At 42.9% G+C, this 10,000-nt stretch overlaps 1 non-coding gene and 1 pseudogene across 1 annotated transcript; both read left to right on the forward strand.

Moving 5' to 3' along the window:
• The first annotated feature begins 209 nt into the window (after positions 1–209).
• On the forward strand, positions 210–388 carry LOC138858494 (5.8S ribosomal RNA). The gene has a single exon (XR_011397593.1). It is a non-coding gene; the product is annotated as a 5.8S ribosomal RNA (ribosomal RNA).
• Positions 389–891: 503 nt separating this feature from the next.
• Positions 892–3,633, forward strand: LOC138858476 (large subunit ribosomal RNA; annotated as a pseudogene).
• The last annotated feature ends 6,367 nt before the right edge of the window (positions 3,634–10,000 follow it).

A 10,000-nucleotide genomic window follows, 5' to 3' on the forward strand; every position in this document is an offset into this window, starting at 1 on the left:
CACAAATAGAGAAGAAAATAATATATAAAAGGTATTACTGTTTTTGTTGACCTAAGACATGCGCAGCTGCAAATGTTTGGGTTTAAAATTACAATTTCTTGAAAGATGTTTTAAACTTTTGTATTAAAAATTTATTATTGATTAATTATTAATACTTTCAATAAATTAAAATTCTTTGACTTTGAATTAAAAAAATACAAAAAAATTATCACTCTAAGCGGTGGATCACTCGGCTCATGGGTCGATGAAGAACGCAGCAAACTGTGCGTCATCGTGTGAACTGCAGGACACATGAACATCGACATTTTGAACGCATATTGCGGTCCATGCTGTTATGTACTTTAATTAATTTTAAAGTGCTGCTTGGACTACATATGGTTGAGGGTTGTAAGACTATGCTAAATTAGTTGCTTATTCTTTTAGTCAATTAATAGAATTTAAGCATATGGCATATTATTGCATTGTATTTTTCAATCCATAATATTAATAGCATAAAAAGAAATATAGAAAATATATTTTTGAATACCTCATATTTGAACGAAAATTTATGATAAATGAGAATCTTAGTATTCCCATAAAAGAAAAAATTTTCAACATTATTTAAATTATATTAAATAATACATAAGAGGAATGTCTAGCATAAAATAAATTTTTATTCTAGAATTAATTCACTCTATTGTATTGAGAAAAATTTATAATAAAAAAAAATATATGATATGTGGAGGAATAATGTTGTTAATTTTATTAATTATTATATTATGAATTTTAAAAAGGGATGAAAAGATTGAATAATATTTGAGTAATCAAGATATAAAAATATATTTCTTTAAAATAGCAAATAGCAAAAAAATTAAATAAAAATAAACAAATCAATCTAAAATATATTTTATACAACCTCAACTCATATGGGACTACCCCCTGAATTTAAGCATATTAATGAGGGGAGGAAAAGAAACTAACAAGGATTTTCTTAGTAGCGGCGAGCGAAAAGAAAATAGTTCAGCACTAAGTCACTTTGTCCATATGGCAAATGTGAGATGCAGTGTATGGAATATCTTAATATCTAGTATGAGAAATTAACGATTTAAGTCCTTCTTAAATGAGGCCATTTACCCATAGAGGGTGCCAGGCCCGTATAACGTTAATGATTACTAGAAAGATATTTCCAAAGAGTCGTGTTGCTTGATAGTGCAGCACTAAGTGGGTGGTAAACTCCATCTAAAACTAAATATAACCATGAGACCAATAGTAAACAAGTACCGTGAGGGAAAGTTGAAAAGAACTCTGAATAGAGAGTTAAATAGTACGTGAACCTGAATATCCATTATGAAAAATTCATCATTATAACTGTAGTATTTAATTTTAAATATTATAGTAATAGTCTGCATTTTTTTCATATAAGGACATTGTAATCTATTAACATAATAAAATATTTATCAAAAGATCATTGGTTTTTAAGTTTATTCAAATTAATTTGCTTTTAGCTTATTAACATAGAATAATTACTGATGATTTGATAAAGTGTTGATAGATTTTATTATATATAATGCTTAAATTCTTTTGAATTTTACAATAATATTATTATCATTGATTTTAATATTAATTGTATGCATTTATATGATTAACAATGCGAAAGATTCAGGATACCTACGGGACCCGTCTTGAAACACGGACCAAGGAGTCTAACATATGTGCAAGTCATTGGGTTATATTAAACCTAATGGCGAAATTAACTTAACTGTATTAATAATGGGATTAATTTTTAATGTATTACATTATTAATTCAATCCCGGGGCGTTCCATATAGTTATGTATAATGATAATTTATTATTATTTATACCTCTAACTGGAGCGTACCTTGAGCATATATGCTGTGACCCGAAAGATGGTGAACTATACTTGATCAGGTTGAAGTCAGGGGAAACCCTGATGGAAGACCGAAACAGTTCTGACGTGCAAATCGATTGTCAGAATTGAGTATAGGGGCGAAAGACCAATCGAACCATCTAGTAGCTGGTTCCCTCCGAAGTTTCCCTCAGGATAGCTGGTGCATTTAAAAATTATGTAAAATAATCTTATCTGGTAAAGCGAATGATTAGAGGCCTTAGGGTCGAAACGACCTTAACCTATTCTCAAACTTTAAATGGGTAAGAACCTCACCTTTCTTGATATGAAGGTTGAGGTTATGATATAATGTGCCCAGTGGGCCACTTTTGGTAAGCAGAACTGGCGCTGTGGGATGAACCAAACGTAATGTTACGGTGCCTAAATTAACAACTCATGAAGATACCATGAAAGGCGTTGGTTGCTTAAAACAGCAGGACGGTGGACATGGAAGTCGTAATCCGCTAAGGAGTGTGTAACAACTCACCTGCCGAAGCAACTAGCCCTTAAAATGGATGGCGCTTAAGTTGTATACCTATACATTACCGTTAAAGTACATGATTTATAATACAATTTCGGTTGGATTATAAATTTTGAAACTTTAGTGAGTAGGAGGGTACAATGGTGTGCTTAGAAGTGTTTGGCGTAAGCCTGCATGGAGCCGCTATTGGTACAGATCTTGGTGGTAGTAGCAAATAATCGAATGAGACCTTGGAGGACTGAAGTGGAGAAGGGTTTCGTGTGAACAGTGGTTGATCACGAGTTAGTCGGTCCTAAGTTCAAGGCGAAAGCCGAAAATTTTCAAGTTTTAATGAAATGAAATGAATGAATTTTTATTCCATAGTAATTAAACACTTGAATAATTTTGACCGAAAGGGAATACGGTTCCAATTCCGTAACCTGTTGAGTATCCGTTTGTTATTAAAAATGGGCCTTGTGCTCATCCTGGCAACAGGAACGACCATAAAGAAGCCGTCGAGAGGTATCGGAAGAGTTTTCTTTTCTGTTTTATAGTCGTACTACCGTGGAAGTCTTTCGAAGAGAGATATGGTAGATGGACTAGAAGAGCATGACATTTACTGTTGTGTCGATATTTTCTCCTCGGACCTTGAAAATTTATGGTGGGGTTACGCAAACTTCTCAACAGGCCGTACCAATATCCGCAGCTGGTCTCCAAGGTGAAGAGTCTCTAGTCGATAGAATAATGTAGGTAAGGGAAGTCGGCAAATTAGATCCGTAACTTCGGGATAAGGATTGGCTCTGAAGATTGAGATAGTCGGGCTTGATTGGGAAGCAATACCATAGTTTATGTACTCGTTCTGGGTAAATAGAGAATTTCGATTCTTGTTCCCCGGATAGTAGTTACGTAGCCAATTGTGGAACTTTCTTGCTAAAATTTCTAAAGGATTTATTATTGTATAGATACTTTTTAAATTATAACGATTATCAATTAACAATCAATTCAGAACTGGCACGGACTTGGGGAATCCGACTGTCTAATTAAAACAAAGCATTGTGATGGCCCTAACGGGTGTTGACACAATGTGATTTCTGCCCAGTGCTCTGAATGTCAAAGTGAAGAAATTCAAGTAAGCGCGGGTAAACGGCGGGAGTAACTATGACTCTCTTAAGGTAGCCAAATGCCTCGTCATCTAATTAGTGACGCGCATGAATGGATTAACGAGGTTCCCTCTGTCCCTATCTACTGATTCATTCGTAGGCATTCATAGCGAGCAGACGTGCTAGCGCATAATTTGAATTTTTAATTCGGTCGTGTGAGTATTTGTGAATTTTTCAGTGTAGAGTCGGTGTAGTGAGAGTGTATACGTGCATATGTGTTGGTAGTGTGAAGTGGTTTTTCAAAAACTCACACAAAATTGCCGTAGTGGGCTTTGCCATATATATATGTAAGTATATATATATGAATTTACGAGTTTTTGTTTGAGAAATTGTGAATTTATCGAGTAGCTTTTAAATAAAACAAGTGTTTTTCGTGTTTGTTTGCTTGTGTGTACAAGCACTTTGGGCTTTGTGCCTTTTAACTTGTCTTAGTAGGCTTTGGTACTTCGATACATATTTGCTACGCCTACTGGTGTAGTAGTGTATTGACGAGTAGTTTTTTGGTGCTCAGGTACTTTATATACTAGAGCCTTTTTGTATAGTGTAGTAGGCTTTGTATATGATTACAACGCCTACTTGAGTAAAAATTTTATTTTTAGCTTGCAGGTAGATTTGCGCACAGTGGTTTTGTTGGGGAATTTTTTCAAAATTACTCAGTTGGCTTTGAATACGAATACAACGCGTACTTGAGTGAAAATTTTATTTTAGCTTGCAAGTAGATTTGTGTACAGTGGTTTTTTGAGAAATTTTTGTAAATTTTGTAGTTGGCGCTTACAACGCCTGCGTTTGTGCAAGTGGGTGTGGGATAGTTGTAAAAATAATTTTTTTTTTTTTTTTTTTTTTTTTTTTTGTTTTGGATTAGATTCGTAGATTAGGTTTTGTAGGCGGGCCCGTCCGTAGTCTCAGTGACTGTGCCGTGGTGGTGTTTTTGGCTTGGGTGGCCTATTCAGGAGTGCTGTGTTGAGTGTCTGGTTTTCAGTTGCTGCTGTTTTCTAGGGGATTTCGCCAGTTTTGCTTCTAGGGTGTTAGTGGTTGTCCTAGTATTGGAGGCGCTGACTCCAGGGTGAATTAAGGTCATAGTGGTTGACTTTTAGCCCTCGGTGCGATTGATACAACGTCACATCGGTCGATTCGCAACCGTTACGGGGACTTTGTTCTGTCCGGCGGTTAATTGAGTGACCTCTTCCACGCCTTTGGCTGGAGGTGTGAGTTGTGTCCCTGCGATAACGCGATAATCGACTGTTTGGGTGGTAACTGCTATTGAGCGGGTTTACGCGCGAGTTAGCTTCTTCAGTGCGTTCAATCGCACGTGCCTGGTGAGCGACTGTTTGATCTTTCCGGAACAGGGGCTTCTGCGCCAGTGTTTTTTACCGGCGGATCAGCCTGCCTGGTAGGGGATCTAGGTTGAAGATGCCTCCCCCACGGAGGAGAAAGGTTAAGTCCCTTGCTGAGAGCGATGGGTCTGTGCCTGCAAAAATGGTTGTAGGGGCGTCCTCCGGTGAGGATAGTGCAGTGTCATCTACTGATGGGTCACCGGTGCGCAGAAAGGTGAGGTTGAGGTCACCACCTTTGGCGAAATCGGGGGGCTTTGTGCGCTTCACTGACTCCAGTGAAAGCAGTAGTTCGTGTGAGACAGGGGATACTGCTGACACAGTTAAGAAGGGGGGTGACGCTAAGATGAGTGTCGATAAAGGTGGTGAGGTTAAGGCTGGAAAAGGTGTTGGGCGTGTTAATGAGGGTGGAAAGAAAATAGGTGTTAGTTCCAACATGGTGAATAAGAAGGATAGTAAGGGTGGCAACCGTGAATTAGCCAAGGGCGCTGTTGCTGGTTGTGGTAGTGCGGTAAGCCATGTTGGTGCTGTTAAGAGGATTACTGGGGAGCTAAGCGGGTTGGTCTTTGGAGACAAAAAGTTTGAGATGGAAACCGTGAAGGGGCTGATGGAGCTTGCTTCTAAATACGAAGCACTCTTAATGACGGTTATTACCGAGAATGCCCATCTTCGCGGGCAAGTTGATGCCCTTAGAGGAGGCTGTGGGGGACACTCCTCGCCACCGAGCAGGTCAATGCCGGCTCCATCGGCACCGATGCCTCCGCCCCCAGCACCTGTACTGGAGGCGATTGCACCGGTGGCGCCGAAGCCTGTTGAAACTTGGTCTGTTGTGGTCAGGAGCAAGGGGCCTGCAACTTCCTCTAAGGAAGTAATTAGAAAGGTAGTTAAGGAGGTGGGTCCTTCACTCGGTGTGAGGATCCATGAGGTGAAGCCTATCAAGGGTGGTGGAGCGGTGATCCGCACACCTTCTGTTTCTGAGAGGGAAAAAGTGGCGACTAACGCAAAGTTTGGGGAGGTGGGGTTAGACGTGAGTGTCAACCGGAAGTTGGGTCCTCGGGTTGTGGTTCAGGGGGTTTACACGGAGATCCCCCATGAGGAATTCATGGAAGAACTTCTCCGGTTGAACCTTCCAGAATTTAGCTCGGCGTCCCAGAAGTCGGAAGTAAGGATGGTCAGTCGTCCCTGGAAGGTGGCTCCTAATGTTGTTCTTGAGGGTACGGACAAAATGATGTCCGCCCTCTTGGAGGCAGGTAGGTGCTACATCAAGTGGTTCTCCTTCCGGGTGCGACCGGATAACCCCATTGCTGGCTGCTTCCGGTGTATGGGTTTTGGTCATAGGGTCGCTGAGTGTAGGGCCAAATCAGATGTCTGCCGGAGGTGCGGTCAGGAAGGCCATAGAGCTGCCAGTTGCGTCAATGCAATCCATTGCCGTAACTGTGCATTCAAGGGTAGGCCAGCTGGGCATTTTATTATGTCGGCTGTCTGCCCGATATATTGTGGGATTGTTGAGCGCGCCCTCGCCAGACACTGATGGGGGGGATTATTCAGTTAAACTGTCAGGGGTCGTATGCCGTAATGTGCGAGTTGGGGGGGTATATGACTGAGGGGGGGTGCGGCATTGCCTTACTCCAGGAGCCCTACGCCACCAATGGTGTGGTTCGAAGTTTTCCGGGTGGTTTCAGGGTCTTTTTGGACGTTAGGGCTAATGCTGCAATTGTTGTGAGTGATCCCAACTATGATTGTGTAGTTGTGGATTCCTCACAACTGGGTGTATGTGTTTCTGTAGAGGGGGGGTTTGGTAGAATACTTTTTGCTAGTATCTATTGTAAATTTGGTGAGCCCTTAGAGCCTTATCTGAGTTATATGGATAAGGTACTACTACTTGCGAGTGGTAGTCCTCTTATACTTGGCTTGGACGCGAATGCTACGTCTTCGATGTGGTTTAGTAAGGTATCCCGGCATTCGTCTGGATATCAAAGCCACAGTCGTGGAGTGGTATTAAGTGAATGGGTGGTGGGTAAAAACCTTCACATTCTAAACGAGCCGAGCGAGTGGTATACTTTTGATGGGCCTAGGGGTGTCAGTGACATTGACGTGACTTTGATGAACGAGGCAGCAAATAGAGTGTTTCGTGTTGGGTGGGAAATTAAGGGAGGGTGGGGATTGAGTGATCATAATTTGATTCAAATTATGGTTTCTTCTCAGTCCCCCCCTTTACAGTTCGTAAGTCCGTTGCGGCGATGGCGTACCTCTGGTATTGACTTGAACCAATATGGACGGTGTGTTAGGGAAGCGGTATTGGAAATACCGCTTAGTGAGTTTGAGGGCTTGGGGGTTGATGAGCAGATTGCTCGTCTTTATGAGATATTGTGGGTTGTTAATGATAGGGAACTTAAGAAGTGTGAAAGTTTTAAGCTTAGGAAAATAAAATGGTGGACGCGTGAGTTAACCTTGAAGAGGAGGACTGTCAGGCGATTGAGGCGAAAGTTTCAACGCGCTCGACGGTCCAATTCAGACAGGTTAGCTCAGGTTAGGTATGATTTTTGTTGTGAAATTAGGGAATATAAAGATATGTTAGTTAGGGTTAAAGAATATGAATGGAGAAATTTTGTTAGTGAAAATAGGGATGACCCCTGGGGTCAGATCTATAAGATCTGCAGGGGTCGTAAGAGAGATGATATCACCTCTCTTTGCGTAGGTGACACTGTGTTATCTACGTGGAGAGAGTGTGCGGGGGTTCTATTAGGTGCGTTCTTTCCCAGGGCGGAGGTTCAGGTACCCCAAGCACAGGAGGTACCTGTCCCTCCATTAGATGATGGGGAGTTGGGGTATGCCTTTGGCCTGGTCAAGTCTAAACGGTCCCCAGGTTTTAATGGTTTGAACGGAGAGATGTGTAAAAGCTTGTGGAAGTTCATTCCGGAATACTTGGAGGCCATTTATGATAAGTGCGTGTGGGAGGGTTATTTTCCACGCGAGTGGAAAATTGCTAGGGTTGTACCTCTCCTGAAGTATCCTGATAAGATCAGGAGTGATCCTCGCTCTTATCGGGGCATCAGTCTTCTTCCAGTACTTGGAAAAGTATTGGAAAGAGTTATGGTGGAACGGCTTCAGGAGCTAACGCGGGGTATATGGTGGGATAGGCAGTATGGGTTCAGGGAAGGACGCAGTACAGAAGATGCTTGGTTTTATGTTCAGAGTGTTGTTAAGGAGAATGTCAACAAATATGTCCTTGGCATATTTGTTGACTTCAAGGGAGCGTTTGATTATTTAAGGTGGGATAGAGTTTTGCAGCGGCTGGAGGAGCTTGGCTGTCCGGAAATTACTCTTTGGCGGAGTTACTTTTCGGAGAGAAAAGCTTCTCTAGTAAGTATGAATGGAAGTGTTGAAATTGGAGTGGTTCGTGGCTGCACGCAGGGATCCATCTGCGGTCCATATATTTGGAACCTTATGATGGACTCTCTGCTTGGACAGCTCGAGCCCCTCTGTAAATGTTGTGCGTATGCGGACGACCTTCTTCTTCTCGTTGAGGGTCGATCGCGGTCTGAGTTAGAACGGTCGGGGGGACAATTTTTAGAAATTGTAAATAGCTGGGGTTTAGATGTGGGGGTTGACATATCGGTGGACAAAACGGTTACAGTGCTGCTTAAGGGCAGATTGTCGCCGGTTCGTCCACCGATTGTCAAGGTGAATGGGGTCAACATCAGGTATGTGAAGGAAGTTAAATACCTGGGGTTGACTATAGGAGAAAGAATGTGTTTCACCCCACATTTGGTGCGTGTGGGTGAGCGGCTGCAGGCAATTGTTGGCAAAGTGCGACGCATTTTGAGGAGTGATTGGGGCCTTGGACGCCGTGCTGTTCGCACCATATATCGTGGCTTGTTTGTGGCTTGTGCCACTTATGGGGCTGCTGTATGGTGGGAATCAGCGATGACGGTCTCTGGTCGCCGAAAACTCCTCTCGGTGCAACGTTGCATGATGCTTGCATGTTTGCCTGTTTGTCGTACTGTTTCGACGGATGCAATGCAAGTGTTGTTGGGTGCACCCCCTCTTGATCTGATTGTTATACAGCGTGCTGTTACATTCAGATTAAGAAGGGGCTTGAGTGTTTCTATGGTGCGGACAGATTGGACAGATGGTATTGATGTTGAGAGGGTGGGTTATCTAGAGAGCAAGAGACTCCTGGATTTAAAGGTTAGGCGTAGGTGGCAGGACCGTTGGGAAAATAGCCCTAAGGGTCGGGTGACATATGAATACATCCGGGATGTAACGTTTGTTGAGGGTAACCCAGACTTCAGATTTTGTTTGAGTCTGGGATTTTTGTTAACGGGGCATGGGCCTATGAATGCATTTTTGTATCGGAGGCACCTTTCTGATAGTTCGGGGTGTTTGTGTGGGGCACGTATGGAGGATTGGGTGCATGTTATTGCAGAATGCCCGATGTATTCAGACATTAGGAATATTGGGGGTGTGGGGATTAGTTGGACAGACGGACGTTTATGTGTAGGTAATGTAGTTTCTAGCAATGAGTATACTGAACAGTTAGGAATGTTTGCGCGTGAGTTATTTAAGCGGCGAAGGCGTTTAACTGAAGGTTAGGGTTAGCTTTTAGTGTGTAAGATGAGTGATTGTGTGGAGTGAATGGGGTCTAGCCCCTGGTTACCAGTCCAGAGCAGTATGGATGCTCAACTGGTAGTAGTTTCGGCTACGAGGTCTGACCGGAGACTTAATTCTGGTACCACGGGGAGCAGGGGCCCTTGGAGTTCGCTCCAACCTGCTCGTGCGGACTGGCCCTTCGGGGAGTATCGTGGTGGTTGTGGTTTATACCCAAATGCGGGAAGAGCTGACGTTTTGTCAGTTCAATGTGGAGTTGCATTGCAACCGGGTGCCGGACCCAAAGTACGGCAGAGGTTTTAGATAGGCCTCGAACCTTACCAAGGTGTGTAGTGTGTCCATCCCACACTACCATTCGGTACTGAAAAATGCCTAGCATTTTCGGGGCGCTGATCAACGCATTGTATTGATACGCTGTGCTTTTGAGCGCCGTGAGATAAGGCCGTCGACGGCAGGTACTCACGTTAAACACACCGGACGTTGTCCCTATCTACTTTCCCCTGCGGGTTTGGGGAAAGAATATGCCCGCGGCAAGGCATGCCTGTCGTAAAAGG

Source organism: Bactrocera oleae, unplaced genomic scaffold (assembly GCF_042242935.1).
Source record: "Bactrocera oleae isolate idBacOlea1 unplaced genomic scaffold, idBacOlea1 ctg00000009.1, whole genome shotgun sequence".
NCBI lineage: Eukaryota > Metazoa > Arthropoda > Insecta > Diptera > Tephritidae > Bactrocera > Bactrocera oleae.